Source organism: Canis lupus, chromosome 23 (genome assembly GCF_011100685.1).
Source record: "Canis lupus familiaris isolate Mischka breed German Shepherd chromosome 23, alternate assembly UU_Cfam_GSD_1.0, whole genome shotgun sequence".
Classification (NCBI taxonomy): Eukaryota; Metazoa; Chordata; class Mammalia; order Carnivora; family Canidae; genus Canis; species Canis lupus.
The window spans coordinates 40,885,296-40,905,446 of record NC_049244.1 but is presented as its reverse complement, the minus strand read 5'-3'; the positions used below and the strand labels follow the sequence as shown (position 1 = coordinate 40,905,446).

The following is a 20,151-nucleotide window of genomic DNA, read 5'->3' as shown; positions in this document are numbered from 1 at the left end:
AGCTAACAGTGTTTTTGGCAGCAGTGCCTTGAGCCTTGATACCTTCCTGAGATACATGAGCTCTTCAAAGACTTGCCCCAAGCCATGTCAGTGGGGAAAGATTCACTGTGATAGCTTCAGAACCTAAAATCAATGTAATCCTCCTAAGAAAAATTATTTATAACCAGAGATTACTCACAGAATTCCAAAATTATGAACTTTTTGGAAAGGAATCAAAGACACAGTGCCTCTGAACTGCCATTCTCAGGATGAGGAAACTGAGCTTAGAAAGATTACTTCAGTAATTTCTTAGTAGAACTAGAATTATAATCCAACTCTTGACTTTTTGGTCAAGCATTTTCCCCATAAAATCTGTTCTAAAATGTAACTTCCTCATGAAACTAACTGTGATAAATATTTTTAAAATGAAAAAGTTGTTTATGACCAAGAAAATTCCATACAAAAACATAATCATTTCTCCCTCTTTTCTCTAAGAAGACACAGGATAATCTCACGCTTTTCTAAAGCATAATATAATTTGATGGTATGAATAGATATGCAAATGCTAATACCAAATAACCTAATACCAACCCTCAATAAGGGAATGTTTTTCAGAAAAAGAATACTCTTATTCAATTTTTAATATTTGTATGATTTCTCTTCTTCATTCTAGTAAAAAGTATTTGTTATGACAAGAAAAAAACAGACAACTAGGTACATTTTGAAAGTTGTCTTCTGGGTCCACACATGATTCCAATTCTTGCAGGGAGCAGATGGTTATACTCAAAGAGGTAATGAATTCACAAAGGGACTAATTGCAGTGCTAAGGTCAAGGTGAAAGGAACTAAAAAGTAGAGATGCTGAAGCACCCAAACCCAGCAAGAGCAAAAAGTCATTACCTCTGCTTTGCCTGATGTGACAAAAGGAGGGAGATGCCAGAACTTGACAAGAACCAAGAGCTGGAACCACAGCAACAAGGCCACTCAATAGGATCTGAGGTGACTGGGCAGGAGGACATAGCCACTGCCAAGGCCTAGCAGGGAGTAAAGGCAAGAGTACATACTCTAACCATCCTTTCCTTTCAAATACTAACTTCCTGCCAGTACCTTCAACTGGCTGAAACAAACCAGAATCCAGAGAAAGGAGGTGGAGTGAAGCAGTCTGTAAAGGCCACCCACACCTCCTGGGCATGGAGCAGGGAGGAGAAAAGACTTAGACCAGCAAACAAAATCATTAATAGTCACTGTTGTCAATGCTGTGTTTTCACACAGCTGAATATAACTCTAACTGATATCTCCTAACATAGTGGGACAAACATCATGCTAAAGGTATGATCAAATTGCTTAGGGGGCAAAGGAAGTAGTGATTAACCCTGCCAACGTGAGGTGGAGAATATTTTAGTATTATAAAAACTGGATCCTGAAAGGAGAAAAAATAACTTGAGCAGAGAGACAATCAGGGCACTATTAATGAGTAGTTTAGTTTTCCCTGAACATATAATTAGTGGAGTAAAGAGGTGTTTAGGAAGTAGGGAAGTTGCAGGCTATTTGGCCAAAGGGTATGTTAAGATCAGATTTCTAAGGGTTTTGGATCAATTCTGTGAATAATAAGGGGAATGAAGAGGAGGACAGAGAGACTAGACAGTAAGAAATATTGTGATAACCTGAGATATAGTGAGCATGACTTCTGCAAATGAAATATTCTGATATCTTGAAGAAATTATGTAGAATTAAATTCATTTCATTTGTTCTTGTATTTATGAAGATGTAATATAGTCTCCATTACATGGCAGGCACTTAGATAATTCTGGTTGGAACAGGGGTGAATCTGGATTCTGTGATATGTACATATAATTTGGGAAACAATGTTTAAGAAAAAGAATAAAGTTATGAAAAAAATAGATACACTGTTTTAGAAGAGCTCACATAATTAAGTGGAAGCCTAGGCCTCATTAACTTCACGGTAAATCTGCTTCTGGCCTGGAATAGATAAACGGCTGAAGTCATATGTATAGACAAATAAATAACCATAAAAGTAAATTTTATAATAGAGGAAAATACTGTGTAAGCAAGAGAGAAGCAAGTTACTTTTTCTCATTGTTGGAGTAGTGAGGGAGCAGTAAGCAAATGGTAGGTTTTTCAGTAGTTCACTGATTCCCCAAATATTTATGAATGTGTATGTATAGCACAAGAAATTAGGCTAGAAAATCTAGAGGGAAAAGCTATAGTCAGTGCCTTCTAGGTAGCACATTATAATGGAGAAACAAAGAACTCTTGGGGATCCCTGAGTGGTGCAGCGGTTTGGCACCTGCCTTTGGCCCAGGGCGCGATCCTGGAGACCCGGGATCGAATCCCACGTCGGGCTCCCGGTACATGGAGCCTGCTTCTCCCTCTGCCTGTGTCTCTGCCTCTCTCTCTCTCTCTCTCTCTCTCTCTCTCTCTGTGACTATCACAAATAAATAAAAATTAAAAAAAAAAAAAAAAAAAGAACTCTTAAGTTACATGCTATGGTCAATACATATAATGGTGCTTGGAGGATACAGATATTAATTATCTACTTTCTCTTGGTTCTCTATCAAGAGAATGCAAATAATGAGCTATCAAGTGGGAGATGTGAGTGAGAGCTTTATCACCAGGGATCTTAAGTAGGAGATGAGCTATCAAATGGGAGATATAAGCCAGAGCTCTATCATCAGGGGACTGATGTGATCACAGTGGAGGATGGACTGATGATAGTGCAAGCAGGGAAGCTACTGAAGAAAAAGAATTGTGGAGTAAGACGGGAAAGAAAATAGTAAAGGGACTATGACATGGGCAATGCATGCTGAGGGAGGGAACATTTTAGTGGACAGAATCAACAGAACTTGATCCTGGAAGAGAGAAAAGGAGAAATACCTAGTTTTTGGATTTACTGGGTATCTGATGATGCCTTTTGCCAAAGTGCAGAATATAGAAACAAGGTCATGTTGTGGAAATGTTAATGACTTGAGATATACGTGTTGCATCTAATCTTCCTGTGAGAAATGAAAGTGAAGATCACCAGTAGGCATTTGAACATACAAATCGAGAGCTCATGGGTGAGGTCTAGTTTTAAGATCAAAATCTCCATAATGGATATACAATGGCAGTCGTAGCTATGAGCATGAGGAGAATCAAAAGTAAAAGTTGGATTAAATTCATCTATAAATAAGAGAAAAAAAAAAAACACTGAGTAGCACTGACTTAAACATGATAATATTTACTTATTTTTCACATTAAAGTTCAGAAGCATTCATTCCAGGTCTTGGATAACAGCACTCATCTACAAAATCCCCAGCAGTCTAGTGTTTCAATTTATCTGGCTCTGTCACAAAATTTCCCCACTGTTTAGTAACATAAACCACACATTTATTATGCTAGGTTGTGGGGTGAGGCATTTGGATAGTTCATAGGGGGATGATGTGTGTATGCTCTAGGGTTGAGACAGAAGATTCAAAGTCTGCGGGGATGGAGGCGGTGGGGGAGCGGGGAACCTGCATTCTTCCAAAACCTTATTTAGTCCTAAGACTGGTGGTTGTACCTCTCCATGCTGCTCCTTCACATGTGCTTCCTCATAGCATGGCAGCTGAGCCCCATAGGTAAATGTCCCATGTGGGAAAAAGACCCAGTTAGCTGAATATCCTTTTATGACCTCATCACAGAGGTCTTGCAGTGTCACTTCTACCACTTTGTGTTCCTTGAGACGAGTACAGTCTTATCCAGGTTCCAGTGGAAAGGAAATTTCTCTGCCTCTTTACGGGGAGTGTCAGCAGTAACAGGCACAGGTTCTAGAACAGTGTTTGAGATCTGAAATATTGCTGTGGCCATTTTTGGAAAAAAACAGTCTGCCACAATCTAGATTCTTCCAATTTATTCATTTGCTATATCTATAGTGTGACTCTTAGCCTCATGCAAATGTCCCTCTCCAGTATATCCATCAGGATATAGGAAGGATTTATCTAGGGTCCTCCCAAGGAAATTCTTAAAAGCTGATACAGAAAACATCCATCTGTGTCCCCCTGGCCAGAAGATAGTCAGGTCTTCACATCTAGTTGCAAGAAAAGCAGGGAAATGTATTTTTCTGGGTGACTGTTTTCCAAGGTTAAAAATTAAAACACGGGAGAAGTATCAATTAGCAATCTCTACTATGAGAGAGTAAAACTGATAACTGTATGAAATTTGCTTTGTTTCTATATAGAATTTCAAACAAAATTGCTATACCTCCATAGATAGTTACATTGAAGAATAGGTCTGGTTGCTGTTTTGGTAAGAAATCAATTCTTTTACAGACACATAGTTTCTATTGCAATGTCTAAACTCATGAAAATTATGATTTCATCATTTTAAAACAAATTATTCTTCAAACAGTGTCAATTTTACTGTCTGCTAACTTGACTTGCCCTGCTTCAGAAGGCTGCTTACTTGGTTTGTTTGACATTGAGTCAAATCAGTATTACAGTGAGGATTGTTGACAGCTGCATAGGTCAATTTTGAAAGATCAATTTGAAATGAATGGATTGAAGACAGAAGTTTACTGTCAAATACTTTTTGCTCAGGCTTGGCAATGCCATCATTGATTCTGATCAGGGCAAAAAGCACTATGCTCTTCCTCCGCATAAAAACATTTAAAGTGCAGTTTTCTGAACACTGGGAAAAAGGTATAATGTAATGGAATAATAAAACAGATTTCCACTTCTATAGCTCTAAAAATGACAGGGAAAATAACAGTGACTCTGTTTTCACCTATATCCTATCATTTAACTTGTATCCCTTGGATCCCTATTCCTTCCATTCATTAGTGTGCAGAGTGCAGAAATAAAGTTATACATTTAGAAACGGTTTCATTTCTCACAACCTTTAATATTCCAATGAATATAATAAATCTCTGCTAAGAGATACACTCTGCAATATTTTTTAAATATATTTGTTCATAGAAATTCTTTCTCACAAAGTATCTGGAAAGAAGTCAACATTCCTAGATCCTGCTGCCTTCAGAAACAGACAGCTAGTCCCCTATCCTTGCCTCTCTCTATTTATAATTCCCATCATTTCCAGTTATACTCAGATCCATAGCAGCATCACTCATACATATATGACTACATTAAAGAGTAGGTGCTAGCTAAGTGTAGGGAATTTTCAGCCTCTATCAAGGAGCTCAAGAAGTAGTACAGGGAGACACCTGGGAATACATAACTACATAGAATGAAAAAAAGTTTGATGATAGAGAACGGTGCAGGGAACTATGAGATCACAGAGAAGGCACCTTGCCTCAAGCAGGACCATGGAGTGGGGCAAGGAAAAGACAGCAAATCTCTCTTGGAGATCATGCTTGATTTGAGTTTTAGATCAGTATGAACTTAATGATTGGGGGAGGAGAGGTGGTTATTTATACAGAATTAGGAGCAAGAATCATGGAGTTGTAAAACTTCACACGGAACACACAATGAAAAGGAACAGAAACCAAGGCTGGGGTGGTGGAGCAGAGGACCGCGTGTATAAGTGAAAGAAGGCAGGACTTCATCCTGTTGTGTGCAATGAATAGGCTCCATAGTGATGAGGTTTGGAAGTGGAGTTTGATTTTCCCTTTTAAGGATCATTCCAGTCTCAATGTAGAAGATAAATATAATTCTGTACATTTTTGGCTAGTTACCCAGCAAAATAATTTGCTAAAGGATATTAATTCATAGAAACATTGAGATGTCTGGAGAAACAGACTTGAGATTAAATTAACCAGAGAAATACTCAGAACTGCATCATAAACTAGGCTGGTGTCCAAGGCTCTCCTGATGATGTTTATCAACCTGACTCTGTACAAGAATACCCTGATATTGAAATCTGTGCCATTGCTTCTGCCACCACCCCTGACATCATAACAGATGTGTGTCTGAGGGGTGGGATCTAGATCACATGTCGGAGTACTGGCTGCATTGGAGACTAGGAAATAATGACCTTTGGGTTCTATCTTTTGAAGGGAGAACTTGCAATGTGAGAGCCTATCAAAATGTAAAAAAATTATTCACAAGATGGAGGCAGGCAAGCATGAAAAGTATTTACTGCAAATGGGAGATACTACAAAAAATAAGAAAAGCCATCATCTAGACAAAAATAGTTGGCTAGAACTAGCACGGCGGGAGTCTATACAATGCAGATGGTGAGGAAGGGGAGAGATCAAGAAGTAGTTAGGGTATAAGGACACCTGGGTGGCTCAGCAGTTGAGCTTCTGCCTTCGGCTCAGGACGTGATCCTGGAGTCTGGGGATCGAGTCCCACATCAGGCTCCCTGCATAGAGCCTGCTTCTCCCTCTGCCTGTGTCTCTGCTTCTCTCTGCGTGTCTCTCATGAATAAATTAAAAAATAAAAAAAGAAGTAGTTAGGATATAAAATAGCTAGTAGGTTATAATTGATACATGTTGGAATATAAGTCTGACTTTTGATTTTAAAATGCCAAATGATAGTAGGCCTATCACCAAAATAAGGGACGGGGATGAATATGGGCTGTTTGAGGGATAATGAAGAAGAAAGAGAATAAATACAGTGCTAGTTTTTAGAATATGATGTCTTATTTTGAATATGATAAGCTTGGGTTCTCCTTTAACATCTACTAGAAAATGTCTTTAAAAAGTGATTTATAAGTCTGGGAGTCTAGAGCATTCAAGGATAAGAGAATAGATAAAAAAGCATGACCATTCGGGAGAAAGTTAAAACTCTAAAAATGAATGTGTAAGCCTAGTGACTGTGAATCAACCTGTAATAATCAAAACTATCATAAATAGGAAATCTACAGGTCCTGATTTATATATATATACAATATATAATCTATATATATATATAGACATGGTTTGCCCAGCCACCAGTTCAGATAGACATGTAGGTTCATAGCCTCCAGGGTGTTGTATGAGGTTCCTGTTTTCATTGTAACAAATTGCCACAAACTTTGTGGTTTCAAACAACACAAATTTATTTTCTTACTCATGTTAATTCATTTTCTTCTGGAGATCAGAAGTTCAAAATAAGCCTCACTAGACCAAAAGCAAGGTATTCTCATGCTGTGATTTTTCTGGAGGCTCTAGGAAGGAACTGGTTCCTTGAGTTTTCCAGTTTTGGGAAGCTGCTGCTTTTTTGGACACCTACCCCTTCCACCATCTTCAAAGCCAGCAAAGTAGCATCTTCAAATCTCTCCACGCTAACTCTTCGGCCTCCTTCTACCACTTATAAAGACGAACAGGATTACATTCCATCGCCTGGATAATCCATGATAATCTCCTTACTTTAAAGTCAGCTGACGAATATCTTTAATTCCATCTGGAGTCTTAATTTCCTCTTGCCAGAGTCACATAACTCATTCACAGTTTCCAGGAACTGGGACATGAACATCTTTGGGGGCTTGGAGGCAGTATTCTGCCCAAGAAGTAGGGCAACAGGTTTTAATCATTAGCTAATATCCCACTCCATTTTGTTCTCCAAGACCTTCCATCTCTTCTGTACCCATGTGCTTGCACTGAATCTCTCTCTGTGTGAATGATCTTAGAAGGGTTTCCTCACTGAGGATTGACTGAAATAAAGGATTGAGCTCTGGGTTTATCTGAGCAACATAAAAACCTTCCAGGTAGAGGAAGCCATCAGGACAAAGTCCCTGAGGCCTGAGAAGATGGTAGTGTGTTCAAAGACATACATGAGGGCCACTGTAGCTGAAGCACAGAGAGGGGAATGAGTGGTGGGAGAGGGAGGCAGGTTGCAGAAGAAAGCCCAGGCAGGGACCGGGACTGATTGTGAATGAAACAGGAAGCCATTGGGAGGTTTTGAGCACATGAGTGACTTTCTTTGACTTAGAATTTTAAAAGGATCACTCAGATCATGTGGAGAATAAACTGCATCTGTGGGGTTTTTTTTAAACATCAAGATTCCTCCATGCACATGTTAATAGCATAGTTACAACATTGTATTATATGTAACTGCACTCACTCTGACCTCAACAGCTTTTTCAGTTCTTGTTAGCATCAAAATCCTTTAAATATTTTATATGTTTTGATTTTTTTAAGTGTTCTTCTAGCCATTGAGCTTTATTCAAATTGAAGGCACAATATGCTTCATGCCTATCGTGTTCCTTTTTTCCCCTTGAATGTGCAGTTGTGTGCTAAAAAAACACCAAGTTATCATTTCTATAAAAGACATTTTCCTCTCTACAAACTTAAACAAAAAGAGAAAATAATACACAAAATAAACGTAAGTAAGCCCTCAAGAGAGGGAGTGATTAGCATCTAAGCTTCTTAAGGGTTGAAATTTCTTTCTTAGTCCTCTATCATATAAAATGAGAATGATAAATTCAGTTTGAACAGAAAAGTTTCACATATTTTTTAAACGTGTCTTTGCTGGCATATCTTATTTGTGACATAGTTTCTGTCACCGAAATTTTAGAATGGTGATTTTTTTTTTCTTCCAGAAACATTGCTCATGTTGTCGGTAAAACTCCATTACGTCCCGAATCAAGAAAAAGTTAAAAAATTCAGATTTACCTTAGGATCAAAAAAGAAATGAACGCTCATCTGCAATTAAATTTATTAGAGAATTAGATTTTATCTCTCTTCATCATCTGTTACTCTATTTTACTTACAGCAATTGGATAGGAATTCAGTTAAATAACATTCTGTGATTTTTGTCTTCCTAATGAGGCTGTTGTGAAAATTTCGTAGTTTTCACACTGTATTTCAAAGTGAAAATTAAAGTTAAATAGAAATGATCAGTCATTTTCAAATGATGATATTGATGCAACCATCAATAGATACCAAAGTGCTTAAAAGGTAATAAGGGCATTGCAAATGTTATGCATTGTTAGTATTAATTTTATAACAGTTTTTAACATATATATTAATATATATTTGCCATTCTATATTAAGAATGAATTCCAACGAGTTACTAATAGATTTCCCCAAAAGACACACAAGTCAGGAAAAGGTAAATACGGTAGATCCCCTCATTCATAGCGGGGCAAACTATTAAAAATAGTTCTCCCAAAACAGGGGAAAAAACTTGCCTCTAGAAATCACTTTGCTGACATGTTATGTCCTAACAGTTTATGGCCTTCTCTTAAAAATTAAGTGTAAATTCAACTATTGGATTTGAACTACAATAATTATTTGAATTGCATCACATTAACATACTTCTTAAACATAGATTTTGTGTGTTATTAATTAAAAACTAAGCAATATCAATATTCAGCATTGTGTAAAGGATACAATATGAAAGACGATGTGAAAGTGAAGATATTTAAAATTCTTTGTCACAAAGTATATTACATTATGTGGTTCATTTTCCTCATTTGCAAAGTGGAGATAATAGTAGTACTTATCTTTTACTTTTTTAAAGATTTTATTAATTTATTCATGACAGACACAGAGAGAGAGAGAGAGGCAGAGACATAGGCCGAGGGAGAAGCAGGCTCCATGCAGGGAGCCCGATGTGGGACTCGATCCCAGGTATCCAGGATCACACCCTGAGCCAAAGGCAGATGCTTAACCACTGAGCCACCCAGGTGTTCCACTTTTAAGTTATTTTAAATATAACTGAATAAAGAGCCATAGAGGCAAAGGATATTGAAATAAAAAATTACAAGAAGACTATTTAACATACCTTTGATTCCCAACAACATTTCAATATATATTTATTTATTTACATATATGATAGATCATAAAAATCACTGTCAGTTTCTACTCAGTGTGGAAAATCATAATTTCCAACCCTAATGATTTATCTCATTTGCATTACATTGATTAAAAGTTATCTTTTAAAATTATCTTTAAAAAAGATGTTCCCTTTCATTATTTTATTTTTATTTATTTATTTTTTTTAAGATTTAATTTATTTATTCTTGAGAGACACAGAGAGAGAGAGAGGCAGACCATAGGCAGAGGGAGAAGCAGGCTCCCTAGAGGAGCCTGATGCAGGACTCAATCCCAAAACCCCAGGATTAGGCCTTGAGCCAAAGGCAGACACTTAACCACTGAGCCACCCAGATGTCCCCCTTTCATTATTTTAGGAACCAGTGGTATATAATTCGGTCAATCATTACTTCATGGTTAAAATATTTTCTTTTTTTCCCTTTCTTAGCTATCATCATTATTATTATTTTTACTTCTTTATATTTTTAATAAATTTTTTAACCAAGAGTTTTAAGCCTGGGCAACCTAAACAATTAGATCTTAAGTGACCAAACAAAATTGAAAGTCTTTAATTGCTTTTAGAACACATCAAAGTTTTCATAGAAAAACTATCAAACAACAAACTTTCCTAACAGAAAGAGGAACATCAATTTCATTAATTTAGTGCAAGGTCACATTAAGACTTTCTAGGAAATGAGTGTTTTAAGGTATATTTTAAAGCATAATTGAAGTAATACCATGAAAATGAAAGCATTTGATGGGGCATCTGAGTAGCTCAGCCTGTTAAGCATTTGCCTTCCGCTCAGGTCATGCTCTAGGGGTCCTGGGATTGAACCCCACATTGGGCTTCCTGCCCTGTGGGGAACCTGCTTCTCCCTCTGCCTGCTGCTCCCCCTGCTTGTGTTCTCTATCTTCTCAAATGAATAAATAAAATATTAAAAAGAGAGCGCGAGAGAACAAATTTGAATAAAATTAAGTTATATTTTGGGAGTTTTAGAAGATAAATTGTCAACTCTTTATAGAAGTATTCCTGTTAGTTGTTGTACCTAAAAACATTTCTGCTTAATGTTCCTTTAATGTCTGTTGCAGACAGAGAGCATGGTGTACCTGGTAACTGAGTCAGCATAATGTAGGACAGTGCTTCGTCTAAGGCAAGAAGGCCCCTTTTGTAAACCTTAGAGAATTCTGTCCTAATAAGAAAAGGAATTCCTGGAGTCAAGGGAATGTGCCTATTCTGAGGCTTGAGCTCCTCCTCCTAAGCCATAGTCCAGGGATCCAAAGTGTTAGGTTTTGCTGTTCAGATAGCTCCAAGCCTTCACACAAAGCCCATAGTTCTCTCTCCCATTAGTCGTTGATAGTGAGGATGGATCGTTGTCAACACAGTGGCAGGCATACTCCTAAACCCGAGACAGTCAATGGGCAGCTCTTTTTTTTTGGGGGGGGGGGGAGGTGTGGGGCAGCTCTTTATTGGTGGAGATCCATGTGTGTGTGTGTAGAATTGGAAAATGCAGCATGGAATGTCAAAATGCTACTTATGAAGGCCTCAGAATGCTAACTGGAGATGGATGAGTCTATGGATTCTAAACTTGAATTTCATCTGTCAGCCTCATCTCATCTGGAGAAACTTAAAAGAACAATGCAGATAGAGGTGACTGTTAGGGGTGGTCTACTGATAAAGGAGCATACTGGCAGGAAAATGGAAATTTGGGGCCCAGTCTTTTCATTTTCAGGGTCAGACCTGGTGTGGCACACAACCAAAATTGAACTTTTATGTTCATTTCTTAAAATGAGAGTGCTCTTCCATTGCCCCAGGATAAATTTAGTCTCAGGGAAGTCTCATAGTTCAATGATGTACTTTTCTATATAAATTTTTACAATGCAAAATATATAGCCTCCATCTGATAATTAATTTTATTTCTTGAACATCTTACTCAATCCATTAATCTTCACACTTCTCTCTGCCCTTCCATATTAAGTAATAAAGTGATGATATTTCTGTGATTCGATTATTTTAGATGAATTAGTTCCTGTAATGTTTATAACTTGTTTGAAAATATTTTATCATATACAGTGTTGTATTATGTGGGGGCTATTTTGGTTAAAATATAATCCCATACAGCTAGCATGCTGATGAGGAATGTGTCGTCTATGAATAGCCATCTAGCATCATTTCATAGAGGTTGCATATCAGAGATGGCTACTCTGAGGGTTTTTTAACTGAATTTAAGCAACAATCTACAGTTATAAAATTACAATTATAAAAGTGAATGTCAGAAATGGATTTTTCCTGGTGCAAATAATGTTCTATTAACCAGCATAATAGATATTTCAGATAAGCTCTCTTGTAGAAATTTAAATGTAGCTTAAATGTGTGCAATGGCTAAAATATTTTGAAATGCTTCCCACAAGCAGAATATAAAGTCCAGTGAGGCAGGGTAGCCCTTGGGAAGGGCACTAGATGAGTGATTCTTAAAATGTCCTGTGTCCAGCCACTGGTTTAGTTGTATTCATGCTGCCAACTCTAGTAGCTATAAAATCCTGCTGAACTCTGAAAAGCTGAGGGTCTGCCTTAGTTGAAGCTTTTAAGATGTGGTTAGGACACTAGAAGGACAAAATTACCTTTGCAAGATGACCAAATGAACTGTTTGAACTGCTTTGTGCTTGCCTGCTAATAAACACATGATTAATAAATGTCTGTAGGGGTGACAGAGAATTCCTTTGGAGACTCACTTTTATTATAACCTCTCAACCTCTAGTTGAGAAGTTTGTGGGAGAGCAGCTAATTTCTACTCACCTCAAACTTTTTGGAGACTACAACGTATTACTCGGCCAGCTCTGAAACACTGAAACATTCAACATTCAACTGTTATTCCTTCAGATGAAGCAAAATGAGAAACAATGAGAAAGGATCTATAGCAGAGAGAAAGCTTCACTGGATTTGAGAATAGGACTTTGACAGTGTTGGAGGGCATGATTTAAAAAAGAATTCCCTAAAGATTTATCTGACCATGAGAATAGCAAGTTCCTCTTGAGCACCCATTTCCAAAGGAGTTTTGAATTTCAAACCCTGCCACCCACCACTTAAGCTGTCTCAAGTAATTCAAGTTTCCCTCAACTTCTGGGTTCCACAGAGATCATAATCCAGAAACAGGCCTTATGTGAACTGGCCAAGAGCTTTGCCCCATGAGGAGATCAAATACATAGTGTCAGGAATAGGTACACTGGGAATTCACCTTCTGGCCTAAGGGTGTTTCTACTTGCTCTTTCTATGCAAAGCACACATCTACTTCTTTCAAGAAGCCAGAGAGTGAGATTTGCCTGTGACCCCAGCCCCCTGCTTTATATGGTTTATCAGGCTCTCTTTCCTGTCTTTTGGGGTATGTAAGGTCCCCCTACCCATGTCCCCAGGATTTAAAGTCCTAGCAACCCTGACTTTTGAGAGGAAGTCTCAGTACCTAATTGATTTATAATTCAAACCCTTCTCCCTCACACACACCATACAATGTATCCCGTTCCTTTCTGTTCCTTTTTGTTATGCTGTATAGAATCACCCTAGCTGCTGTCATCTTCCTAAGATTCTATATCAAAATCTGAGGATGTTATAAATCATTGCCTTTATTCCTAAATCTCACTCTTTAGAAGCATATCATTTGCTGCCAACTTTACTGATAGATTTCTGTGATAGAGTTTTATTAAATACATTGATCAATGTTATTAAAAAGGAGTTTACAGTTCATTTGAATTTAATTGGGAAATAAAGAATTAATGATGATCTATTCATTTGTGGTAAAATGTGTTGGGTTATTTTGTCAGGAGATCCATTTAGGTTTTACTCCCCATTGACCAAAAACACCTTGCTTCAAAAAATGCATAGGAAGCATTTTTCTAAACCTTTTTATAAAAGAACAAAGTTCAAGCACTTTACCACAAATAAGATTGTAAATACAAAACTCTAATAATTAAGAAAATTATTGAATCCTGAGAGAATTGGTGAAAGGATAAAAAAGAAAACAGGCCAATAGACTTAATAGAATTGAGAAATAGATCCATCCATATATGGTCATTATCATTTTATGACAGTCAACATGCAGTGAAGGGAAGAAGATAATACTTTAATCATGCTAGGTCAGTTGGATACTTACAAAAATCAATTTTAGGTGGACTGTCAATCCAAATATAAAAAGTAAATTAATAACTTATAAGACTGTGTCAGAAAATATTTTTTTCTGTAGTTGTGGTAGCAAATATTTCTTGACCAATAGATAAGAGTTGTTAGAATCAAAGGGAAAACATAATAAGTGGGGCAACACTAAATTCAAACTTTCTGTTATTTAAAGATATACTCTTAGAAAAATTCAACTACTTAGTAGCAAAACATATAATATATACATATAATTAGATTTTTTTAGAAAAGGAGAAAAATAGAAAATGAACAAAAAAAGTAAACAACACAAGAGAAAAAACTCATTTGGCAAGAACACACATATAAAAAATGTTTAACTGTTTTCGCCTTTAGGGCAATACAAATTAAAGTTTTCATAAGACACTACTTTATACCAACAAAAATAGTGAAAATGAAGGAAATGGAGCAAATGGAACTATCATGCACTGATGGTGAATATAACTGGTGAAAATATTTTGGGAAACCATTTAGCAATATCTACTAAAATTAATTATATGCATACCTATGATCCAGCAATTCCAATTCGTGATAGTCAACAGAATTGAGGATAAATATACCCACTGAAGACACGCATTCTGTACATAGAACTGTAAAATCAGTCAATAACTGGACACAATATAAATGCTGTCCAGCAGAAAAATAAATAACTTGTAGTATTTATAAAATGGAGTAATCTACCACAATGAAAATATTAAATAAATACAGTGTCTATTCCACATGAAAAAAAAAACACCAAACCAAGCCGTCCTGAGAAGACTAAGAAAGGCATATAGAGGACACACACATATATACACAGAAGTATATCATACTAATAAAAACAAAAGAAAGTTAAAAAAATCCTGAAGTCAGCATGAGTAAAAACACACATTATCTATAGAAAAAGAAATTAAAGCAGATGCCTCATTAGAAACAATGCTTGCTGCGAGACAATGAAGCAGTATGTTCAAAGACTGGAAAGAACAAGACGGTTAAACCAGAATTCTGTTCCTTTCAAATACGAAGGAAAAATAAGGGCTTTCCAGACAAATAAAAACTATAAATTTGTCAGCACCTTTGTTCATAAGAAATGTTAGAGAAAACTCTTCAAGCAGAAATAATATGATACATAGCTTCTATTGCTTTCATATCCTTATACTTCCCAGATCTTTCCTGATAGTCAAGTTAATCGATGACTTCAAATAATAAGTGTTCCTTAACTGAATAAAAAACTGTAAATTTTATCTAATCAGGAATAATGCTTTGCATAAGGCACACACTTTCATAATACAGTAAAATAGTAATTTGTTATCTTACTGGACTATTCATTTATCAGTCCTTGACAGTAAATATTTTTTGAGTATTTGTTACATAAGGCATGGAACTAGATGACTCCTTCATGTGTTTAGAATGTATTTATTCATGTATTTAGTGACTAAGTTTTGATGCCAATAATATCCCAGGTCGTTTACTAGCCAAAATGTGAGATATATATTACTATTATGGCATTATTCTTGTCCACATGGATTAGACTCTGGTTGGGAGATGATAGATAGATAGATAGATAGATAGATAGATAGATAGATAGATAGATAGACCAATCAGCATATTTCAAGTTGTTCTATCCAAGTGTATAGTCATCAAGCTTTTTTCACTTAAACTACTAATAGATTACATTAATATATGAATAGCCACTAAATTCCATTCCATAGGTTTTTGTTTTGTTTTGTTTTTGCTCCAGCTGGTGTGGAGGTGGGCTGGTAAGTATATGTGTGTTGAAGTTAAGGTCTGCTCTCCTTTTAAAGTAGCCATCCTAGGTTTTACTATCCACTCATTTAGTGAATACACCTCGGCAGATTTCTTCATATTGTTGATCAAATAGAGAACGGGATTGACTTAAGTACAGATTCCTGCAAACATAGAGGTTTCCTTTGGTCCAGAGGTTAGCAAACCTTTTCTGTCAAAGGACAGATGCAGATAATAAACATTTTAGTTTGTGCAGGTGTCATAGGATCTCTACCTCATAATTTTCTATACATTTTTCTTACAATTCTTTTAAATGTAAAAACCATTCTCAGTTCATGGACTGTGCAAAATCAGGCTGTAGGCTGAATTTGGTCTGTAGCCAGGCTTTGACAACCCCTGCTCTAGCCCATGAGGTTCGTTAGTGTGTATGCCACAGTATGGTTGAGATATTTCAATAAAGTGTCTATTCCCCAAACTTTAAAAATCATAGAATTCACTTTTAAGGATCTTAGGATCTTATCAGTACATGGTATACTTACAAGGCTATGTTATAATACTAAATTTAGTAAGAAGGCTTAAAAAGCTTGGTTAGGATGTATCATAAATGAATGCATTTTGATTTTTTGTCACTGGCTTCCATATCTAAGTTCTTAAGCATCACCTGATTCAAATTTTCTAAGAGTTGATTCCATGCTTCTCTACACTATATATTCTAAAATTAGCCCTTACACTTCTTCAAAAATTTAGTTAGACCTTGAGTCTTGGCATGTAATTCCACAACTACACCCAATATTCTCCATCACTTGTAATAATATGCCTGAGTCTGAGTCTTCATAATTTGAAAGGCATTCTGTTTTCTTACTTTCCTTTTGAATATCTTTGACTTCAATTTCTTACCTTGAAAAAAGAAAAATTCTTTACAAGCTAAAAAACTTGTTTTTGAATTGAGTAGTCAAGAAAATATTCTATATGTCTCTCAACTATTCTGATGATTCCTTAGCTTAAAATAAACAAAATTTATAAACTTCTTTTGGTCGCCTGAAGTTTTACATAAGCTATAGTTTATTCTGTGTTATAGGCTTTTCCAGGTGTTTTTTTTTTTTTTTTAATAGAATTGTGTCTTTGTTTTATAGTATTTCCACAGGCTGTTTTATAGGTAGAGATAAGAAATAATCTTAGAATAAGGAGGTTTTCAATACTAATGGCACAGGGTCCTAGACTGCAACCTGGATGATCTTTTTCTATTTATCCCCTCTGTGAAATTTTTAAATGATCTATAAAATCCCTCCCATCAAATTGAGAGTGGATATTCACAGATGTTTTGCAAAGCACCTTGATGGAGTGAGTTTGCATACAAAGCTGCTATTCCTGACTTCAGCATTTGCATGGATTTTTACTAGGGCAATTAAGAAGAGAAATAGTGACAGTAATAGAAATACAAGTTGATAAGTCTGCGTACTTGAGGCAGAAAGTCACTACTTTAATAAATGAATACAAAGCTACTGCTGAAAGAAATCCAAAAGTGTCTGCAATATGTGAATTACTTCCAATATCAGGAGCCGCCGTAGTGGGTAGTGGGGCAATGTGGAAAGTAGATCAGAAACTGTGTTAAAAAACAGTGTCAGATTAACACAATAAAAGAAGAAATGGCCTCAAACAGGATCAGATAGCCCTGTGCATGGGGTTTGCTGGTGGGAGGATGGGGTAATAACTGCACCAACATTTAATAGGGCTTATACATTAATACCAAACACAATCATTGTACAATCGCATATTAGCTATCTGAGCCATAAGAAAGCTCAATATATCATTGATTCATGGTAGTTATGTTTTCTAAAGTCACCAGGAATACTAATTTAGCTAATACGGAATCATTGCCCTGTGGGGAAATACAGTTAGATTCCTGCCAGCCTACTGTCAAATGAGCAACACATAACTTTATTTTATGTGTGTTTCTGTTTGAAGATAACTTACTATATATTGATTCATTAACCCTGGACCTCACAGCTACTAGCACTGTAAGTCATGCCTGAACAGAGCTTATCTAACATACCTGTTCTTTCTTGTAGCAAAGCATATCGCAGCCTTCTTGTGCTAAAAAACAATAAAAGGCGCTTCAGCAGTGTTTGGGGCCATTTTCAAAGCAAAGTCACCAACAAAACCCACAAAAATGTAAAAAATGTGGCACTAAATGAACTGCAAAAAGGAGTCCTGTATTGTCGTAGGAGACCTGAAACCAGAAGACAGAGTCACTTTGTTCAACTGAGAACATGAATCTGAGGATACTCCATCTCTCCCTTCTCTGTGCATGCATTTGTCTGCAAATGACCATTTAAGTGTTGCACACAGTGATTTGGGGGTCACACAGAACTTTTAGCCAATACATATATTCTCAGATATAGGATGCTCAAACAATGGGGATCAAGTGTTCTCTCACGTGGGTTTCATTCCTTTGATACCTTTGTCGTCTTTAGAATGCTACGATGTTTCTAGGAAAAGGGATCTATTCCCTGGGTAGGTGGAAGTCCAGGGCACACGTTCCCATATGGAACTCATGTGAAACGTGGGACTTCTTGGCTATGCTGGAACGTACATAGGCCCAGAGATGTATTCCTTAGAAAGTAGACTTCTTTAGGGGAGGATCTGATATCTGTCTTCAACACAGTTGTGTGGCGAGGCTTCACAATACCACAGTATTTGGCACAGTGAAGCCTCCAAAAGAGACTTATTGAAAACATGTACCTCTAGAAATACCACCTGCTTGGTCCTCGTTGTGTTTCTATTGCCCAAATTTTATTGTTAAGCTCCTTCAATCACTTTCCAGTGTTCCTCTTTTTAAAATCTTTGACATTAAAACCATCCTATCTTGACTAAACACTTGTCATTTTATTTTCCTAAACTGTGTTTTGCTCCTCGCCTTTGATCTAATAGTTTCTAACATGGGCTGATCACCTTCATCTAAGCTTTCAGTAACTTCCAGTTCTTGTCATGTTGAGTATTAGTGATATACGAACGAGTTAGGGGCAGACAGGGCTAGGCAGGGAAAGATAAGAGAAAGGTCCCAGAGTCAGGTTCCTCCCCATCTCAAGAAAACAGAGATGAGACAGTAAAAAAACAGAAAAAATAAACCTGGCTCCCTAACTCCAAATGTTAGGGAGTATCATCCTTTAATGGCTACTAAGTAATCACAGAAATACGTCATTAAGGTGTTATCAATAGTCCCTGCTCAAACCAAGAGAGCACAAGACTCTCAAGGCCATGGGCTACCTGAGTACGCTCACAGAAATCTTAGATGTAGAGAAACATTATGGAGGATATATTAACCTGAGAGAAAGGAACACCTTGTTTGGGCTCATGATATTTATAAAAACATCTTGGTTGTTATTATAGTTACAAGTTCACCATGTCTGCTGAATATCCACCCTGATATTGACAAGAAATTTACCAAGTTCTCTGGACAGTTTCTTGTAAAAGACCATAAATACCCTCAGTCCCAACCCTGTTGGGACCCCTCTCAGTTTTGAAAGGTTTCTGCTTCTCTGCTTAATAAACATCTATTGCTTTACTCACTCTCCATTGACCGTGAGATTCATTCTTCGACTCCATGAGACAAGAACCAAGCTCTCCCATATCATTACATCACATTTAGTAGTTCATATTGCTTCTTCAAGTTGCAAAAGGAAAACCAGCTGCCACAACAATTAAATGATTTCTAAAACACCCTGTTTATATACAAAACACACATGATTTTCTCACATTAAGAAAACAGACCAAGTCTCCTCAAACTGCCCCTTGTCCAAGGGACCACCTAAAACTGTACTGGAGTTGTGTCATCTATATGCCGCATGGAGCCTGGAGATGATAAATACACGCTGCAAAGATTACATTAGTTTCTTTGTCCTTTTCTCCCCGTAACTCCTCTTAAACATCTGATTTCTTGTTTACTATCCACAAATCTTCTCACCTAGATTGCTGCGCACTCTCTGAAAAGGCAGAGACCCCATATTATCTGCTGTACGTATTTCCCCCAGCCTCCCTGTTTCACTCTTTCCATATAAAGCCTTAACTATTTCAGGCTCTGACTCCCACGATAACCTAGTTGTTGGAATCTGTGTCTCATTCTAATGAGTTAGAACCAACTCTGAGAACACAGCTAAACTTAGGAAAGAACAAAATAAAGTTGCTAATTTCTTCCATTTTAAGCCTGACAATTAGGCACACTCAATCTTTCTTTGTTGAGGGTAACAAAAACTTGCTCAAAAATCACAAGCAAAAATCACAATTTTATGGTTAGAATACAGGGGTAATTTTTCATTTAACATGCAGAATAAGCACATATATTTATTTTTTCTACCTCCTGAGAACTCAATATAAACTATAATAAAGGAGGTTAAGAGAAATAACTCTACGATAAAGAAGAGAACAGAAGGTGAGCAATTAGTAGAACCTATTTATAAGAAAATTGATACAGGGCCACCCCTTAGAATGTACAAGTTTCCCCTATGGTATGGAGAGTCTTAGGAAACTATTTGTACAGGGCTCAAATAACAACAGGGCTCAAATCAATGACAGCTGATGGCCTAATATGTCTTGAT

At 36.8% G+C, this 20,151-nt stretch overlaps 1 long non-coding RNA gene across 1 annotated transcript in view; it reads left to right on the top strand.

Moving 5' to 3' along the window:
- The window catches only part of LOC106557598, a 96,109-nt gene that overhangs the window by 1,236 nt on the left and 74,722 nt on the right, over positions 1-20,151 (top strand). The gene's annotated exons all lie outside the window — the stretch shown is intronic.